We start from the raw sequence: 21,443 nt of genomic DNA on the forward strand, positions 1-21,443 counted from the left end.
AGCTGGGGTCGACGACAGCTGGCAGCAGCAGAAAAAGGAATAATAAAATATAATTCTGCTCTATCCCTCACCCACTGTGTTCCCTTAGGACTTACCCCTGGCCTCAGAATTCTCTGGCAACTACTACTGGGGCTGGTGTCCTCAGGAAACTATCAGAGCAGCACCGAAGTCTGGTTGGGTGTAGGAGCTGATGAAAACAGGTGACATGCCAGCCTTGGTGTTTTATCCTTTACCCCTCCAAACCTCTAGAGGTGGTGGGTCACTTCTTGGGCTGATGGCTTCCTACCAATTCTGTTTTTTCTGAGCCTTTAGAGCTAAGCAGCAGTTGGTCAGAGGATGGCAAATAAGAATATTTTCTTCTTATGAAGTCTCGGGTGTGTCCTTCAGATTTTCCCTAATATTCATTCCAGACAGGAGCTGATATCCTTAGAGCAACCTAAGCTTACAGGCTAAAATACCAAGAAAATTGATAAGTATAGTTACTTTGAATAAGAACAAAAAACTGGAAAACATATGCCATCTGAGGCAAATGCTATTATTATTATTAGCCAATCACACTCTATTCACACAAAGTTTTGCATTTAAATTTAAACTAATGTGTTAAAAAGTCCACATAATATTGGCTATAAGTTAAAGTTTACACCAATGTGGAAGTTACTACTAGAACTGTGGATGTGGTCAGGCAAAAACAATGGGATCGTGAAGACTGAAATGATGTAAATAAAGTGGCTTCATGTCTGGCACATAGTAGGTGGTTAGTAGGTACAAATTTCTCCCCCACTTTCTAAAGTCATATACTCGGTAAGTGAGGAGGTTGATTTGTATCTGCTTTTTTTCACTGATATAACTTCAGGCACTGTATTAGTTTCTTGAGGCTGCTGTTATAAATTACCACAAACTTGGTGGATTAAAACAACAGAAATTTATTATCTCACAGTTCTGGAGGGAGTCTAAAATTGGTATTATTGGACTGAAATCAAGGTATCGGCAGGGCTGTGCTCCTTCTGGAGGCTCTAGGGAAGAATCTGGTTCTTGTTTCTTCCAGTTTTCTTCAAGGAATGGCTGCCGACGTTCCTTGGCTTGTGGCTGCATCACTCCAGTCTTCAAGACCTACATCTTCAAATCTCCCTCTACTCTTTCTTCACCACCCTTCTCTGTGTCAAATCTCCCTTTGTCTCTCTCTTATGAGGACGCTTGTGATTACATCAGGCTCACCCGGATAATCCAGGAGAATCTCCTCATCTCAGGATCTTTAACTTAATGGCATCGACACAGACCCTTTTTTGTCATATAAGATAACATGCATAGGTTGTAGGGATTAGGAGGTGGGATCCACTTTTCAGCCTACACAACAGGTACCTGAGACTGCACTAGTCAGTGCTCAGTAAATATTTGTTGAGTAAAGTCTCTTTCCATAGCCTTTCCCACTGCCTATCCTATGATCTGCATCATTGATAGTACTTTGATACACTCTATAGATAAGTTATTCATACGTATTTTCTCTCTATTGTTCTTAGTGCCGTCTAACAAAAGTGTTTTTAAGCAACATGGTTGTACAGAAGGAGCCATTGACATGTTAGACTGGAACCAGATGTTGGTCTTAAAATTTTAAGTTGGGATGGAAAGTAGCAAGCAATGGGATGATGGTTCATCTTTAGATCTATTATTTTATAAGTCTACACATTTTGCTTGTCATTTCTCCAATGAGTGAGCAAGAAAGACATTAGGACTTCTGTAACTTGAAAGTGAATAAATTTGCCATCAGAAGTGTAAGCTGTAAGATTGGCGCATCGTGTATGACACACAATTATCTTTAAGACAGTGTTTTTCACAGTTGAACAAAGAATATGGTTATCAAAGGGAGAATATGGTCAACAATGGAGTATCTTAAACATGTGAAAGACTAGCGGAATGACTGGTCTCTTGGACAGAGTGTGTGTCCTGAGCCATGGATCGACACAGTCACAATGACTAGGGCTGTGGGTGAGGACATGCTTTGCTTCCATACACTTTAAGAAGCCTGATGTAGCTAGGGAGCATTTCAGAGTCATCTCCCAATACCGAAGACTATTGTAGTTGGTCTTTCTCTTCTCACATAGAACTGTTCACAAAGATAATGAACTTGTGATGGGTACATAGGCAGTCAGGTGAATGTTACACCCATAGCTCTCACCACAAGCAAATAAATTAGAATTCTGTTTCTGCATTCATCCTCATATTATGAGCATTCTGAATCCATTCAGCGAGTCAAGAAGTACTTATTGAGCATCTACCATGTATCTGATGCCTAGTGAGGTGCTGGGCATACACTGAGGGAGCCAGGTGGACATAGCCCCTTTCTGCATTCCTCTGTACTAACAAAATCGTATCCTGCGAAACTTCAACCAATTACAAAAAACAAGTGAATAAGCTGATGGATTAGCAAAAATACACCACCACCCATAACAACAACAAAAGCGTCTTCATCAAGTTTTTCACAGTCACAGCTAAGGAAACACTGGGCCTGGTATCAACATTCATTCACTTAGTAGTCACTGATGAGCATATACTGAGCATCTAATGTATGCCAGTCATTCTGCTAGCCACTAATGATATAAAAATGAGTAACAAGAAGACCATATGGATGTTTGCTTAATTAACTGATTAGGCTTTGAGGACATTGAAATAAATAGAAACATTGAACCAATTAAATAATAACATCTTGGTTATCAAAAATTACAGATGTGACAAAATAGGTAGACGATATAGTTGAGTAACACAGATAAATCAAGGATAGTGTATCTTCAAATTTTTATTACCAGAAAGAAATGAAAATATGAGACTTAGTATAAAACTGGACATCCAAAAAGAAAAAAGAGCTCCCAAGCTGAAAGACAACAGACTCCTGTATGTAATGTTTTCAACTGACAGAGTCTAATCAATAAAACCATATGAGAAGTTCCTTTATCAAAAGAAAAAAAAGACATCAAATTAATGAATTTCTGCATCAGACTACATAGTGTAAGCCAAATTTATATTGAAACCATCAATATAATTAAAGCATAGATCACTATCTGAGGGAAGGCAGGTGAGGCTGTTCTGGAGACCCGGGGTGACTCACCAGACAAGGTGATTATGCAACATGCTTGACTCATTTTCATTTCATGTTCCTGAGAGTGGGCTAGGCATTCACAGCCTCCCCATTAAATGCAGCATTCTTCAATCTTCCACCTTTATACTCGTTACCCAAGACTGCTAGATTTAAGTGTAAACTGTCTCGTTGAGCCTGTTGAGAGAATTACAGCATTCTCGAACCTCCCAGCCCAGCATCCCTGCAGGGAGCAGAGCAGCTAGCCTGGGTCCGACTGGTTCACTCTTGGATATAAACCAGTCACATGTTCTACTTGCTGGGGCATTTGTTTCACTTGGCAACCTGGTCTCTTTCCAAATGTCCCTGTTACAGATGAGACAGGCTCAGAACTGCTAAAGGATAGAAGTGACAGCTGGCAGTGAGGAAGGAGTCCAAAGGAACACCAGGCAGAAAACTGCGGTTCTGAGGACCCCAGGGCACTGTGGCGGTAGCACTCTGCTCCAAGTTCGTGTGGAGTGGGTGAGTCATTAAGAAAACGTCAACCTGTGTTCAAATAGTCCTTTTTGACTAAGGCTTGGCAGTGTGTAATAGACTAATTTCAACTAGAAAGCTTTGTCATTTCAGGGAGAGGCCAAGCTTCCCGCTCAAAAATTAACCTGGTTGAAGCCTGCATTTCCGTATGAAACTGGTATTGACTTTCCCCAGACGCCCAGCCGAGTGCTCCGAGATAAGGTTTACAGCTATAGGAAGCCAAAACAGCGCTTGATGGAATCTACAGAGCCCGAGTCCCAAACAACATGTGCAAGAATTCTTTAAATGAGTTTCTCATTCCAATGTGCTTAATAAGAATAGAAATAATAGCAGAATACACTCATTGAGCACTTATTACGTGTCAAGCACGATGCTGATTTCCTTACAGAGATCATCTGATTTAATCCCCCACAACCCTAAGAAGTGGACATTATTACAATCCCCAAAGTACTGATGATGAAACTGGTTCTCTCACTGGCTAGCCCCAGGTCCTACTGTGGACAAGGGGCAGAGCTGAATTTGAACTCGGGTCATTAACTCTAGAGACAGTGGAAATCTGGGATCCAGGTAGATTTCCTTCTTATTGGATCAGGTGTGAGAGTGTTTCTGAAAATAACATTTCTTTTTTAAAAAATGTTACTGTGCTCTCTTAAACTTAATCTATTCAGGAAATGTATTTCTGTGGTTTCAAAGTGAAGTGGAAATTCTCGACAAAAATGTATAGGGAATCAAAAAGCTACAAGAGAGAAATGGAGAATTTTAAGGTATGATTTACATAACAGAAATCAGTCAACGATGTGTGGTTTCATCAATTCATGAATGGTGTTGCCACATCTATAAAATTCCGTGTATCTTATTAAGTTGCTTCATGGAATAAAAGACGTATTATGGGGCCAGCCCCGTGTCTTAGCGGTTAAGTGCGCGCGCTCCCCTACTGGCGGCCCAGGTTCGGACCCCGGGCGCACACCGATGCACCGCTTCTCCGGCCATGCTGAGGCCAGACTATGACATACAACTATCTACTGGGGCTTTGGGGGGCGGGGGGAAGGAGGAGGATTGGAAATAGATGTTAGCTTAGAGTCGGTCTTCCTCAGCAAAAAGAGGAGGATTAGCATGGATGTTAGCGCAGGGATGATCTTCCTCACAAAAAAAAAGTTAAAAAAAAAAGACGTATTAAAACAAATTTGCTAATTGATGGAATGAAGAGTCTAAATCAAGAAATGCATGAGCTATATTAAAAAATAAAGGCTTTCGGATTTATTATTTTCAAATGATTGTAATACATGTGTAGTTACTTTACTATTTTTAATAAGATATTTAAAAATAAAGAGCCTATGTTCTGACGTTCTGCTTCAAAAAGAAATATTCACTTGTTATTGGAGATATCAATCTGTTAACAAAAATAGGGTAAGGTTAAACTGATAAGCAGTTTAACCCTGTAGGTGCCCTGCAATCCAATTTCTTCTGCAACTTTGGTCAGCAAATTCATACGCAGAGAGATTGCAAAGATATGTCCAATCCAGATCAAATGATCACATGTTCCCTAATTAGGAGAACCTGAGAATCTTGGTAAGTTCTGATTCATAGAATATTTTGACCTTTTTGGGTAATTACTGCCCTGTGATATTGCTTTTGAATGTCAGAGCCAGTGTAGGGGATGTCAGAGAAAGACCCAGAATCATCTGAACATTGTGTGTTTATTTGAGCCCTAAGGGAAATTTCAATGAATGTAATAGCAGCAAATTGTACACTGATGATTCAGGCTCCTGTTTAGTTTGGTATTTTCAGGAAAATACAGTTACCTTAGCAACTAGCATATCACATGGGACATGCTGAAGCATGCAGAATGTCTCCAAGTCAAAAACTGTCCTTCTGGAAGAGATCATACCAGGAAACAGGAAAATAAATAAACCAACCTCTTCACATAATGAGTTATGCTGTTTATCTCCCTGACAGGTAGAAGGTGGTTTATATTTAAATAAGTTCTTCTTTGCTACAACTCTATCAAAATGACAATGTGTATATGACATAGATGAAGAAAAAAACATAAAGAAACTATATAACTTAAATGTAAAAAGTAAATCTTCAGTTGAATCAACTTCTAAATATCACATTGACTGACTTACATACCTATACAACTGAACAATCTTCTTTGGGGAGTGTTACATTATAGGTAAGATACCCTGAAAAATTTAAATAGTGAGTGATTTTCATTAAACAACAAGAAGTAGCAGTGTTTTTAACTTCTGGCGTCAGTAACCCCAAAGTTAACAAAATCATACTGTGAGAACTTAGAACTATGCTTTACAAGTCTCAAACAACCTGCTTGAATGTGAAATATGCAATTAAACTGATTGCTATCTGCATCGTTGTAGAGACCCGAGTCTTACTAATTCAAGGAAAAATGAGTGCCGTAGTTTTTTTTAACCCTCTGTGTGTGCATTGCAGGAGAAGCAATATCCACTGCTCGCCTTGAAGTGCCCAAATTTTCCAGTAACAAGACAGAAAAGGTGCCTGCCTTTGCAGCATTTATGTTCTAGCTGGGAGAGACACACGATAGAAAAGAGAAGACATGAATAGGGTAAATTGTTTTGTGGTAACTTCCATGAGGAATGTGGAGCAGACCTCCTCTTCTCTTCCCTTCCTGGACATTTGAATCCCGAAACTATTAGCTGGGCAGAGCAAGGACGGGCGGGGGAGCGGCCACCGGGGTGGGTTATCAGAGCCTGAGCCTGGAGAAGGCCTGCAGCAGCGGGCGGCAGTGGCGGAGATGGGAGACTGGTCCCATACAGAGAACTCATCATATGAGAAAATGCGCTATGGAGACGGGAAGTCACGTTTCTCACCGTTGGAAAAGGGAGTTACAAATTCAGAAAATGAGAAAAGTAGCATGAACTCTGTACGGTTGGATTGGATTGGAAAATTTATGACTTTTAATATACCTATAGATAAATATAGAAATAAACATATATATGTAGAAATACATATATTTTATAATATGTAACAAATATTTCCAATATGAATAATATATATTATATATTAAATGTATAGTTGTAGACAAAATATACTCTGTTTTATTCTATGTACTATGTCACATATATTATATATGTATATATAAAATATATATTCCCTGTTTTTTTCTCTAAGAGGGCTCAAACACCCAACTCCAATAGCAATGAGCACACCTAGAACCCAGACCTTGGATTCTAAATACTATTTCCCACTAAAAGGAAACAGGACTCCTTGAAAAGGTAGCTGATTCCAGGGCTGGGGCGGGGAAAGTACAAGATGAGCCTGGAGCGTCTTATCATTCCAGAAAGCGAGGAAACCCTCAAACAATGATTGTCATATGTCAAAAAGGGAAAGAAGTCAGCTGGGAGAGGCTCCCACTAGCCAAATCTGGGACAGCTTGAGCATCAAAATAAGTAATGATAGCAATGGGTTAAAACATATTGAATAAAACAGGGAACCATTAGTTCACACAGATATAAATAAATACATTTAAAAATTGGAAATTTGACGAGGAAAATTATATTTACTGTTTCAAAGTACCTCCCCACAAAATGCTTACAAGTTAGAAAGAGAAATGACTAACTTTATAGGGGAGAAGCCTGGCAGACAGCACCTTAATCAAGTGATCCAAGTGAGCATCCCTTGTAATGAGCAGACTCAAACCCACGCGCCACCTGGGAGGAAGCGAAGAGAGGGACACAGCGTCATTTCTGTGATATTATTTGCCAGTGATGCATAACTGAATTATCAGACAAATCCAAATAGAGGGACATTCTGCAAGATCACTGGCCTGTGATGTGATCACGAAAGTCAAGGAAACACTGAGGAACTCTTCCGGATTGAAGAGAGTAAGGACAACTAAAATCAACACATGGTTTTGAACTGGATCCTTAGGTTTTAAAAGATACTATTGGGACAATGTGAATAGAGCCAGATGACAAAATGGCAGTAGTGTATTTACGTTAATTTCCTGACTGTGTTGGTCATATTGCAGCTCTATAAGAGAATGTCCATGTTTGTAGGAAATACCCATCAAATCATGGACGGTGATCAGGACATCACGTCAGCATCTTACTCCCAGGTGGTTCAGGGAAAATTTCCTTTGTATCTTACTTCGACCTTTTCTCTGTTTGCGATTGTCTCAAAATAAAGACTAGGTAAAAAGGTAAAATGGATGGTGACTGCACATCAACGTTGAAATTTGTGTTGTCAGGAAAATGTTCTCTGAAGAGGCGGCATTTCAAGCTGAGAACTGAAGAATAAGAGCCAGTCATTCAAAGATCTGGCTGAGGAGTGTTCCTGGCAGAGGGAACAGCGAGTGCTGAGGCCCTGGGCATGAAGGAGTTGAGTGAGTTCCAGGAAGAGAAAGCTGAGCCTAGGGAATAAGAGAGGAGGGATAGAAGGTGCTAGACAGGTCAGTGATGATAAGAAGTGTGGACCTTATGAAAGGGCCAAGGAAAACCACTGAAAGATTTTAGCAAGAATGTAATATGAACTCATTCATAGTTTTAAAAACTACTCAGCAGAGAAAGGGGCCAAGAGCTAATGTAAAGAGAGAAGCTAAAGGGGTATTTGCACCGGGAGTGAAAAATGGAGGAAGGCGTCGTAGATTTTGGAAGTAAAAATGATAGGATTTATCACTATCACTGGTGAATAAGGATGTTGAAGAAAAGAGAAAAATGAAGAGTAAAAAGTGTAGCTATTCCTTATTTAGAGTGTCTATCTGCCAGGCCGCGTCTAACCACTTCACAGACGTTTATTTTCTCATTTAACCCTCATCACAATCCTAGGAGACAAGCACTATTGTTAGCCCCATTTAAAGACACTGCAGCATGAAGAGGTTACGTGACAAGACTAAAATCACACAGACAGGAGGTGGCAGAATGGTGATTTGAATCCATAACTGCATCCTAAAATATGCAATATATATTTTTTCTTTGTAAATCACCTTCGTGAGGTATAATTTACATATAGTATAAGACACCATCTGTTAGCGTGCAGTTCAGCTATTTCTGACAAATGGATACAGCTGTGTAACCACCACCACGATCAGGATACAGGATCTTTCCACCACCCAAGACTTTCTGAGGTATCCTTTTATCTCCCCATCCCTGCGCCCCATCCCCTAGCCCCAGGCAAACGTTAATCTGCTCCGTCACTATCGGCTTGTTTTGCCTCTTCCAGGATTTTATTTAAATGGAATCATATGAGTCCATACTCTTTGTGTCTATCTCCCTTTACTTCGCTGGAAATCTTTTAAGCTTCCTCTACGTTGCTCCATGTATTGGGAGTTTGTTTCCTTCTATGGTAGAATACTACTCCAAAATATGGATAGAATACAATTTGCAATCCATTCACTAGGTGGTGGACATTGGGCTTTTTCCAGTGTTTGGCTATTTTGAATAAAGCTTCCAGGAACATTTGTGTACAAGTCTTTTTATAAAACATTTTTTTCCCTTTCTTTTTGAATAAATAAACTTGGAATGGAATTGCTAGGTCATATGTTTCATTTTATAAGGAAGTGATAAACAATTTTCCAAAATGATTGTATCATTTGATATTCCCATCAATAATGTGTGAGAATTCCTCTTGCTCGGTGTTGCTTTGTCAACATTTAGTATTGTCAGTCTTTTTAAACTTTAGCCATTCTAGAGTGTGTATAATTTGCATTGTTGGAATGACTAATAAACTTGGGACTTTTTTTTATGTCTTTATTGGCCATTCATATGACATCTTTTATAAGTGTCTGTTCTTTGTTCCTCATTTAAAAGTCGTTTTCTTTTTGTCTTCTTGTTACAAGTCCTTTGTTAGTTATATACATATATTGTGACTATCTTCTCCCTATCTGTGTCTTGCCTTTTCATTTTCTGAATGGTGTCTTTTGAAGATCAAAACTTTTTAGTTTGGGTGAAGTTCAATTAATATTATTGTTTTCTCTTCTAGCTAGTGCTTTTTTTGTGCTAAAAAATTTGCTTACTTCAAGGTTGCAAACATGTTCTCCTGTGTTTTCTTTTTAGATGGTATACAGTTTTAGATCTATGATCTATTTCTAGTTAATTCTATGTATAGTGTAAAGTAACCATTGAGATTATTTTTTCTGATATTGATATCCAGTTGTTCCACTACCATTTTTGAAAACACTATCTTTTTCCCATTACTTCGGCATCTATGTAAAAAATTAATTGGTCATATACGTCTGGGTCTATTTATGTACTCTATTCTGTTCCTCGATTACTATGTCTGTTCTTATGCCAATTGTATACTGTCCTGTTTACTGCAGTTGTATAATAAATTATGAAATTGGGCAGTGTAAGTCCTCAGCTTTGTTCTTAGTCTTACTTTTTTAAATAGATATTATTTTGTAGATTTATGGAAAAATTGAGAAGGTAGTATAGAGCGTTCCTATACTTTGCCCTCAGTTTTCTCTGTTACTAACATCTTACGTCAGTATGGTACATCCACCACAGTCAATGAACCAATATTGATACACTGTTATTAACTAAAGTCTATCCTTTATTCAGATTTTTTTACCTAATGTCTCTTACTTCATGTTTCTTTTACCAAATGTTTTGTTTCTCTTCCAGAATACCACATTACATTTATTTATCATCTCCTTCGATACCTTTTGATTGTGGTAGTTTCTCAGACTTTACTTTTTTGATGACCTTAACAATTTCATGGAGTATTGATTAAATATTTTGTAGAATGTCTTTCTACTGGAATTTTTTTTTTCTCATGAGTAGACTGGAGTTATGGGTTTAGGGGAGGAAGACTACAGAGGTAAAGTGGCTTTTCCATCACATCTTTCCATCACATCATATCAAGAGTCCATGCTACCAGCATGTTTTACCACCATTGATATTGACCTCGATCACCTGGTTGAGGTCTGTTGGTCAGGTCTCAACACCGTACAGTGACTCTTTCCTCCCTTTCCACTCTGTCCTCTTTGGAAGGAAGTCACTGTATGCAGCCCACAGTTAAGGAGTGGGGAGTTATGCTCCACCTCCTTGAGGATGGAGATAAATTTATATTTATCTACATAAATTTTTTGGAATTGTTCTGCAAGGGAGATTTATTCCTTATCTCATTATTTATTTACTCAGTCATCTATTTCTATTAGTATGAACTCATGAATATTTATTTTATACTTTGGGTTACAATCCAATGTGACTTGTTTATTTTGTTGCTCAGATTGTTCCAGCTTTGGCTATGAGGAGCTCTTTCTGTCTGCTCCTATGTCACTTTGACAAACACTCATTGATGTAGGGTTGGCTTTTTGGGGCTTTTTTTTTTTTTTTTTTTTTTTTGGCACTTCTTACTTTTTGGCACTACAGGATGCTCCAGGCTCATCTACTATATTCTCTTCCCCAGTTCAAGAACTAGCCATTTATCCAAGGAATCTGGTTCCTTTTATTCAGGATGGCGTCAGAAACCAAGATTTGAATGCTAGCTGTGTTCTGTTCTTTTTCAAAATTGTCTTGGGGTTTTTTAGGTCCTTTGCATTTATATAGAAAAACCCACTTGTATTTTGATTGGGATCATACCGAATTCCTTCTGGGTTTTAGTTTGAGCACTAGATAAATGATTGCACCTTTTACTGAAATTGGAAAATGTAGACGACAATTAGATGGGGATGGGGAATCAAAAATTCTGTTTTAGGCATTTTAAAGTTAACATCCAAATGTTCTAATCTAGCCCCCATTACTCTCCCGGCTCTCAGCACCAGAAGATTAATGCTTGTCGGGAGATAACAGGAGCAAATTTTCATCACTGCAGCCGTTTCCATGTGCTAGATGGAGTCTCAGAAGAGGAGAAAGAATCTCTCATTTCTTAAACACCTATCATGTTTTAGATATTGTCTAGGGTCTTTTGCATACAATCTATTTTTCAAGACTTGCTACAACCTGAAAAATGGCTATTATTCTTCCCAGTTGGCAAATGTGGAGATTGAAGTCTGAGAAATGAGGTAACTCCCCAAAGTCACACAGCAGGAAAGGCGGTGCTGAGATCCAACCCAGGATACAGTTGCCTGATAACTACTGCATGAGACACACACTAAAAAACTATCCATTGTTTCTCTGAAATTTAGATATAATTGGGCATCCTGTATTTTTATTTGCTAAATTTGGCAACCCTCATTCGGGACCATCTGGCCTCAAAGGCTGTGTTTCTTCCACCCCACAGTGTAAACACAATACATCAGGAGACACATGAGAATCTGGAAAATATTTTTCCCCATATTCTGTACTTTACTTCAGTTGCCATATATACATATTTATATACGAACGTGGCCTGCAGCCAACAGTGAAAAAGGTGTAATATAGGTCTGAAGATAGAAAGGAAGTTTTTGTTTTATTTTGTTTTGGCTTTTTTGGTAGACAGCTACATGAGCCTTTAATAAAATTAACCTTTTGCTTCAATCAACTGTCATCAAATTGGAATTTTTCCAACCCAGTAATTCCATTACACGTTTAAGCTGTTTTATGGCACATAAAAATGCAATCTAAAACGTCTGAAAAAAGAAGATAGACAGAATGTCTTGTCACATTTGATGCTCTCAATCTCTAATTAAAAATACCAGAGCAGTAAGACTACTGGTAGGATTGTTCCCTCCCTGGGGGCACAGCACCCTCTCACAACACCAGAAGAAATAATCAGTATCCTTGCAATCTACTCGGAGTGAGTTTAAAGTCTTCATCAGGAGTCCAAAGTTTTACGACATCTCTTCTCCTTTTAGCCTCATGTTTTTATAAATTATGATTTTTTACTCTAATGTGTCCCTTGTTCTCTATTTCAATATCTAAGTCTATTTCTACTTTCTACATTTATAAATTTTTGTCCTCTTACTTTTGTAAATAGGAGAAACAATGCAAGTTCTTAAAAATTACATAAATGTTTTATAAACTTGGAGTATGAATGAGATTTTCCAAACAAGATATCAAAGTAAAAAAAAGAACTGTAAAGGAGAAGACAGATTTACTATACAAAAATGTAGAACTTCAGTATAGTTAAAAACACAGTGACAAAATTAAGTAAAAAATTTCCATAGGGTAGCCAATAGTTCATTGACTAATTTATTGAAACTATTCATTGACTAACCCGTTCTTTAGTTTTATATTTTTAAAAACGTACAACACTGTGTGTATTATTATTTTTGCCAACATATTTAAAATATTTTGTCCTTTTCATTGTTGCTTGCATTCCAATCATTCCATCAAGATTCATTTTTCTTGTTCTTGAGTTACATCCTTCTTTTTTAGCTATCTGAGTAAGCATCATGGGTGGGAAGTTCTCTTGGTCTTTCCGAATCTGCATTTCACTCTGACTCTTGAATGATGGCCAACTGTGTAAAGATTCCAACGTTCACACTAACTGTTCCTTCAGAGGAATTCAGCGTTCTCCCTCTGAGATCTTTCGTTATTTTTTCTTTAACTTTGATGTTCTGCAGTTTCACTATGATGTATCTAGATGTGGATATATATACGTATATCGTAATCAAATTTTTTTGTTTATTTTAACAAATTACAGAAAATAAAAATAATACGCCATCTTACATCTGTACATTAGTACGCGAGTATTGAAACCGCAGCATGTAGAGGTCAGAATGTGTAGATCTAAAATGGACCCAAATTCAGAAGTCATGTCATTTCAAGTTGAGGGTCAAGATTCTGTGAGAGCAAACGTGCAGAAGCGGATATAGAGTACTAGCAGACAGAAGAGAGAATGGGGCTCGGAAAGGCATCTTTTAGTCCCCTGGCTTGGACTCTGGCCTTTTAAAGAACTCTTCTTAGAGAGGAATTCCAATTTCAGTAGCAGCAGCTCAGGCAGATGCACAGTGGCCTTGGGCTCATTTGGAGACTGTTTCAGAGGAAAAGAATGTGGCTGAGCCAGAAAGAGAACCCGCAGCGAATTGTATGGAATTACCACCTGCTGCAAAGATCACAGAAAGACAACTGGTCTCTCAGTTCCACCTGTGCCTCTGCCCTTCTTCCGCCAGGTGTCTGAGGGCCTGAGACTCCGCAATGACTTGGACGAGGTGGGGGCCTGGCAGGACTCTTAGGCTGGAGTTATCCGGCTGCCTTTCGTCAGAGACGGCTGCCGACTTCCTCCATCCCCGTGCTGCAAGACGCACCCGCGTTTTGTGGATAAACTTTCAGGGGAAGTTTTGCTTGCAGTTTTGGCTAAGCTTTCTAGTGGTCAAGGAAGCAGGAGAGATTAGGATGGAGCTAGGACTAGAAGAAGCTGAACGTCCTGGGGAAGTGGTAACAACCTTTATTCAAGAAAGGCGAGGATTTGCACCATGCCAAGTTTACCCAGATGAACTTGAATTGATGAGAGTAAGAGAATCTGAGAAGATAACCTTCTGAAAGAGGAAGGTCTACACAGGGGCTGAATGTCCTCCGTGGGGCTGCCTCACTCACTAAGGGAGGTTATAGCAGGAATAACATTTTAGTTTACTAAACTGTCGTGCTCCTGTCATTAGTGCTTGGTCTTCTCACAGCTCCAATAATAACAGGCTGGGCTTAGGGACTCCTTCATACAGTTGCTTGGACAAGCTACAGGCTAGGGAAGAATGAGGGTGTCATGTAAGTTAAGTTCCCTAAAACAAGAAGGAGGAAACTCTCCTGGTGTTTGGAGGAGGAGGTAAATTGGGAAGGGTGAAGTGCGAGAGAAAGGAAGGGCAGGAGGAGAGGAAGAAAGGCAGGGAACCAGCTTCAAGTGTCTGATCCCCGAAACACAGCTGAGGAGGATTTCCAGAGCAAAGGTGTGTGCATCTTCTTGCCCTTGGGACTTTGGGACAATACTGCCTTCAATATGCCCTAGACTACAGCAAAGTAACAAAAATTATGAGTGTTTAGGCAGAAAGAGGCCTGAGTTTAGGCCTCAGGCTCCTATGGATGTGTGGGTTTGCAGAAGATTCCGCAGTCACCACGTGCCCCTGCAAGGTAAAGGGCAAGTGCTGAGAGGACCAGGGACAGCAGGAGGCCAATCCAGACAGGACGCCAGCAGGAGCCCGACCTGGTGACTGAGTCACGGGCACTGATGGCGGGTGTCAGCTGTTTGGAGACCAGAAGGGAGAAACTACGCTAGGGTTGGAAGGAGGAAGGGAGGCTGTATCAACCATGTCTTTGTGACATTTTGACATCTAGGTCCTTGTTGACCATGGAGAGACTGCCTTTCCCAGGGCTAGCCAATTTCGAGAGATACTAAAGGACTCCACTGGCCTGCAAGTTCGTCTTTCACTTGCAAACCAACGGAGCCAAACCTGTACCCCCACCCACCCGCCCTACGGAGCTCTTCCAATCCAGGCCAGCATTCCTCCGCCCCATCACCCCAGGGCGAGGTCCTGGACAACTCCAGACAGCCCTGCACCCAGAGCCTGCGGAAATTGTTGGAGCCAGCCCATCCTGAGCCTGCTCACCCTGCCCTGCAGGTTCCTTCCCACTGAAACCGCAATACAGCCTCTCGCCCATGCCTCCCCCTCGCTCCCTCTGCCCCCATCTGAACCTGGTGCTGCCCGTGGGGCTCCCTGTGTGGAGCGGAATGTGTATGTGGAGCGACCCCTGTGTGTGTGTGGAGCATCCCCTGTGTGTGGAGTGTCCCCTGTGTGTGTGGAGCACCCCCCTGGGTGTGTGGAGTGTCCCCCACCTCAGATAACAAGATATTTTGTCAATGACAATCAGCTCCTGATCTGTGGCCTCAATGAGGCTGAATAATAAAAGTTAAACAGGGGCAGGCCTGGAGGCTTAGCAGTTAAGTTCTAGACTCCACTTTGGCAGCCCAGGGTTCCCCGGTTTGGATCCTAGGTGTGGACCTACTCGCTGCTGGTCAAGCCATGCTGGGGCAGCATCCCACACAGAAGAACTAGAAGGACCTACAACTAGGATATACAACTATGTACTGGGACTTTGGGGAGAAAAAAGAAAAAAAGGGAGATTGGCAACAGATGTTAGCGCAGGTCCAATCTTCCTCAAAAAAATAAAGAAAAATTAAACAAAAGGTAAACATTTTAAAACATTGGCCAATACCCAGAAACTAGTGGAACATGACATCACATCTATAGGCCAGCCTGCAGCAAACCCCTCCTCATAGAAATGGGGAAGGAGGGGAAGGATGAGGGCAGAGGAGGCTCCTGGAGAGGGGAGAAATTGCCTGATTTTTGAATTGACACAATACTTACCTAAAAATGACCCCTAAACCAGGAGAAATTCAGCCACATTTAGTTGGAAATGTTTAACCTCCCCTGACCCACAATAAACTCACATGGGCCATTTAGTGGGCGTATGGATTCAAGAGAAAGGGAAAGTCAATGCGAGAAAATAATGTGATATTCCTGCATATTTGAGTTGAATTTTGTACCCCAGTTTAAGATTCCAGTCTTTAATCATTTTTAAAATAAATAAATTCTGTTCATTGGGATTTATTTATAAAGTAACACATATTCATTGCAAATAATTTGGAATAGTTATAATTCAACCCAATGAAAAACACTTAATTTATTCTCCCATCATTTTGGGAATGTCTCTCTCCATTTACTCATTTGGTGAGCATAAGCTGTGTATATTGACTCTAACAAGTTTTTCACTAAACAATATTTAAATTTATTAAATAATTTAAGAACATTAAGAGGTCTTACTATTCATTACTTAATTCATGTAACCAATCCCCTGTTGATATTCATTTCTATTTTTTGTGTGCGTCTTTATTATTTCTTTTCTTTTTCTTTTTGTGAGAAAGATCTGCCCTGAGCTAACATCAGTTGCCAATCCTTCACTTTTTTGGCTGAGGAAGATTGGCCCTGGGCTAACATCCGTGCCCATCTTCCTCTACTTTATAGGGGACACTACCACAGCATGGCTTGACAAGCGGTGCGTCAGTGCGCGCCTGGGATAGGAGGAACCTGCGAACCCTGGGCCGCCGAAGCGGAACGCGTGCACTTAACCACTTGCATCACTGGGCTGGCCCCCATCTTTATTATTTCTAACTAGATAAATTAATAGAAATTAAAATAACCGAGTTCCCTTTTTTAAGACCTTTCGATATTATGCACATTTGCATGACTTTTTATTCATATTACCAATTTTTCTCCAGCTGTACCAATTTGTATACTTACCACCAGCAGGTATATATCTCTTAAAAACATAAAGTACATTTTTAAAATTTTTATAAAATCTTTGCCAGTAGAAAAACAAGGACCTTGTTGCTGTAAATCTCTTCTTTAACAACCAATAGAACGTGAGTTTCTTGTATATCTGTAAGTTAACCGTTTATTTAAATTGTGTACTCTGATACTCTCCTCTTTCTCAGGATATTTACTTTTCTCCCTTTGATTTCTAAAAGTTCCCTCCATCGTAAGGATTATCAACCTCATTTGTCACATAAGTTGCAATTTTTTTCCTGGCTTGCCATCATCTTCTAATTTTGTTTTTAGAGGCTGTCTTCCATTTTTATAAACAAATATAAGGATGAAATACTGTGATGGGCTTATCCCCAGCAAATTTCCCTTTAATTTGCAACCACTCATAGAGCGTTGTAAGTATGCCCTTACTGGCAGGGAGTCATGACTGTCGTAAATTAAAGGGACAAGTTCAAACAGATGTGTGCTTACTCAGATGCTGCTGACCAGAAGCTGCTCTCCCTCAGCCCGCACAGTCTTCACACGAGCCTCAGGGATTCAGTGCTTAAAACGTCCTGGTCTTGAGAGAAGAGTAAATATAATAATAGCTGACAATGTCTAGGGTTTTGTAGTTTTTCACGTTCTTCACAGGGAGGATCTCATTTAACTGTAGAAGCCTGTGAACTTGTTTCACTTCACACATGAAGAAATGAGCTCGGTGACTTGCCCGACAGCCTTCAGGTGGTGAGTGGGAAGGCGTGACCTGTATGCACATGTGGTTCTTGCTCTACATTGCTTATACGCTTTTTTTTTTTACTGGACTATTTTCTCAATGTTAAAAGATTTTTAAAATATATTTCTCTAGCTTGAGAAAAATGGTGAGAAGTAAAAGTATTATTTCTGGGATAATATGGGAAAAGTGAAATTTGAACATAGATTAGGCTCTCATAAGTTAAACGTTATTGTCAAGACGTGGGTTTCAACTTAAAAGTAAGCTGAAACAGGCAAAATAATGTGGAATATCATCTTTCTCATCATAGCATCCAAGGCCCATGGAGGGTCCAAGTTTATGATTCTTCAAAATGTTCCTGGGACAAGAATGGGGAGGTCATTGGCGTGTGGATGTGTGTTCACCTGTGGGGGTGCAGGAGCTGGGACATATCGAAAGCGATGGGCCAAAGTAATGGTCATTAAATGTTTGCCTTATTCCAGATGGAGGGAGGATCTCCGAATTGTCACCCTACCCCCAGCACACACTCAGAACCACTCCATGTCTTAATCCTGCCTTAGTTTTCTTCATAACACTTATTACCTCCCACATAGTATGTGTTTATTTGGTTACATATTTATCATCTATCTCCACGCACTGGAATATAAGTTCCACGAGATTTGGGACTTTGTTTTAATCATTACATCAAAGTCAGACCCTGAAATAGTACACGTGGCACAGTGGGCCCCAAATAAATATTTGTGACAGAAATCATAGGTAAGGATTGAGCAACGCTGGATTTTCAGGTAGACCGTAGGAGGCCTCACACCTTCTCCTAAGGTCTGTACCAGGAGACCTGGAATGCAGCTTCTCTTCACCACACCCCATCCCTGGCCAACCACAGGGTACTCCAAAATTTTTCCCAATTTGGAAATTTTCTTGAAAATTAATATTTATGTGATAGTACACTAATGTGAATGTAAAGCTCAACTGAGTTTGTTAAATTACAAATATATTTCTGTTTTCACTGTTATTCTAATAGTACAAACTGACTCTAGAAAATAATATAATACTTTGAACAGACACACTAGAACTTATTCACATGTATCATATGGGATAAAGGTCCTTTTGAGTAATTGAGATCCCAAATGACCAGGACTGACAGAAGAGATATGCCTGTTTCTCTTATGTATAAGCCTGAAGACAAGCTGTCTAGGTCTTGCACAGGGCTCAACTCCATAATATTTTTAAGTGCATGGATTCTATCCTGTTATTCTGCTACTTATATGGCCTCCAATCCCAAGGCCACCTCACTGACCAAAATAGCTGCTTTCGCTCCAGCAATTTTGTAGCATTCCAGCCCATAGGAAGGCAAAAGGGACAAAGAAGAAAGGGCAAAGTATGCGTGATGACTGTCTATTAATAAAGATTCGAGGCTGCCACATGACACTTCTGCCTGTATTCCATTGGTCAAAGGTAAGAGACATGGCCTCATCTTGCTTGAAAGGAGGCAGGTAAACACAGTCTTTATTCCAGGTGATCACGTATCCAGCTAAAAACTGGGGACTCCCCTACCACATAAGAAGGAAGAATGGCTTTAGAGGACAACTGGCCGTTTTTATCAAGGCATCTAGCTGGGTGTTTTCTATTCAAAACGATCATCCCAGGAGGGGAAGCGCTTATTCCGACAGTGCTGCCATTGCCACTAGTTCTGAACTGCCTTCAGAGCCCCCAACACATTTTTGTAATATCCTCATAGGTGTCAAATATTCTATATTAAGGAGTGAATTTGATTTCTGGAAACATTAAAAAATCATTTCTGATGAAGTTTTATGGGTAAGGTTTGTGACAAAATTAGTAAAATCATTTGAGGCCAAAAAGTTAGATACGAAACTTGTAAGTCCAGTGTGTCTCTGAAAAGCATTCCCAAAGGGACGGTGTTCTACAGACTCCCCACTGCCAGCGCCATTCCGTCTCCTCCACCACCACCACTGTCATCAGTGCCACCACTCAGAAAAGACTAAGACTTAAGAGGATGGCGATTGTCATCTATGACACTTTCTGCTTTAAACATAGCACTCAAGTACATCCATTTAATTCTCCTCAACTTGTAACTTCCAGACTTATCTCCATTTGTCTGAATAATATGCTCTAACAGGCAATAGCTTATTATTAAAAACTCCCATTACACTGGTGTTCTTCTTTCCCAGGAAACAGAGAAACCTATCTCCAAAATTTACATAAAGATGCTCTAAAATTAGATGTTAGAGTAGAAAAACTATCAGGGGCTGATTTTAAAATGCCGTGTTATATTGTGCTTCCACTAATTAGCTGGAGGACATCACCCTCTGGAGGTAAAGTGCTGATTATTTGTGCTCTTCTCCTTAGAATAGGCAGCTCAAAACATTAAATTTCATTCTTACAGAAATTTGAAATTAGGAAAAATTACAAGTATTGGCTATATTTTAAATCACTTTCTAGAATTTGATATCTAATTCCTTCTGCTTTTGAACCTTTATCAATTGCTTCAAACCAGGAAAGCTGTTCTTTGTTAGTCTTTCAGAACTCAGCTAGACATCCTGCACCCTGGTGTCTGTCCTAGACAGCACTGTCCCTTCCGTGTGCCCTGGCAACACGCCGTTGTCGTGAATCGTACTTGCCCATTCCTCACTCAACATCAACAGACTTAGGGCTCCTTTAAGGTTGAAACTAGGACATAATCACCATTTGTATTTTCAGCAATGCACCTGGGACTTGGCATACATTTAATAAATCTTGAATTGTTTTAGAATCTCCTACTTTAATTTCTGAAGTCACACCTATATATGTACTTTCATATGTTCTTTTAGCCAAATTTCCCTGGGAGTTACTTGGTAAGGACCCACTGTGAGCTGTCCTGGGTTATGAATCTCCCTCCAATATCATACAAGGGACAGTTATTGGAGAGGAAAAAGGGATGAGGGGAGAAAGACAGACACAGAAGGAAGAAATTGTAGGAGAGATTGACAGTACTCAGACAGTGGATTAAGTGTAAGAATTAAATCTTAAAAGTGATTTTTTGGACTCAAGATAATTTTTTTTATTCTCTAGCTTATTCTATCTCTAGATTAGTATGACCATGAAAAAGACAAGATAAGATTGAGAAGAAAAGAAGGGTGGGAGATGACTGAAATGTCTGAAAATAAGGGGTGTAAATTAGAAATTCTAGAAAATCTGTTAAACTACATCATGCTAATACATCAGAAGGGAAAGCATATGATGCTCTCAAGTGGTCCCAAACATCATTTAACAAAATTCAAAGTTAGTTTTTCATAAACATCTTAAGTAGAGTAAAAATAGATACTTTTAAAATAATAATGGCTATTATTGTATAGTATCTCTCTCAAACCAAAAGTCAGCATCAATGAGCTTAATGGTGAACCGCTGGCAGATGCATTACCATTAAAGCACAAAGGAGACAAGAGTGTCCACTAATACCTCCATCAGGTACATCCATTATGTGCATTGTTCTAGAAATATTAGCGAAAGCAAATATGAAAGAGAAAGAAATGACATATAAACACTGACCAAAAGGAGAAAATTACTGATTTTTGCAGATCTGATAATTGCACACTTGGAGTAGCAGCTAGAACAAAAAAACTAGAGAAATCAATAAGTTCGATAATCAAAAAATTAATATAAAAATTATTAGATGCCCTATATTTAAAAAGTAAACAAATGTAAAATATAATGAAAGGAAAAACCATGTTTAGAACAGCCTCCAGGGTCAACCTTTGTTGTGTACAATGAAGAGCTTTGAGTAATCTAGAAATATTCATCATAAAATGTGTGGGCAACAAACTTCATAGCACTAGGGAAAACCTAGGATTCGATCAGGTAGGGGCTGATGGCTCCGAAAGGTAGTTAGCATTAGGGACAGGACTCTGGTAGGCCACAGTACACAACAGAAAGAGTACATAAATCAGTTATCACATGGACAAATCTAGAATGAATTCATAGGCTTA

Source organism: Ceratotherium simum, chromosome 5, assembly GCF_057802395.1.
Source record: "Ceratotherium simum simum isolate JZ-2026a chromosome 5, ASM5780239v1, whole genome shotgun sequence".
Taxonomy (NCBI): Eukaryota; Metazoa; Chordata; class Mammalia; order Perissodactyla; family Rhinocerotidae; genus Ceratotherium; species Ceratotherium simum.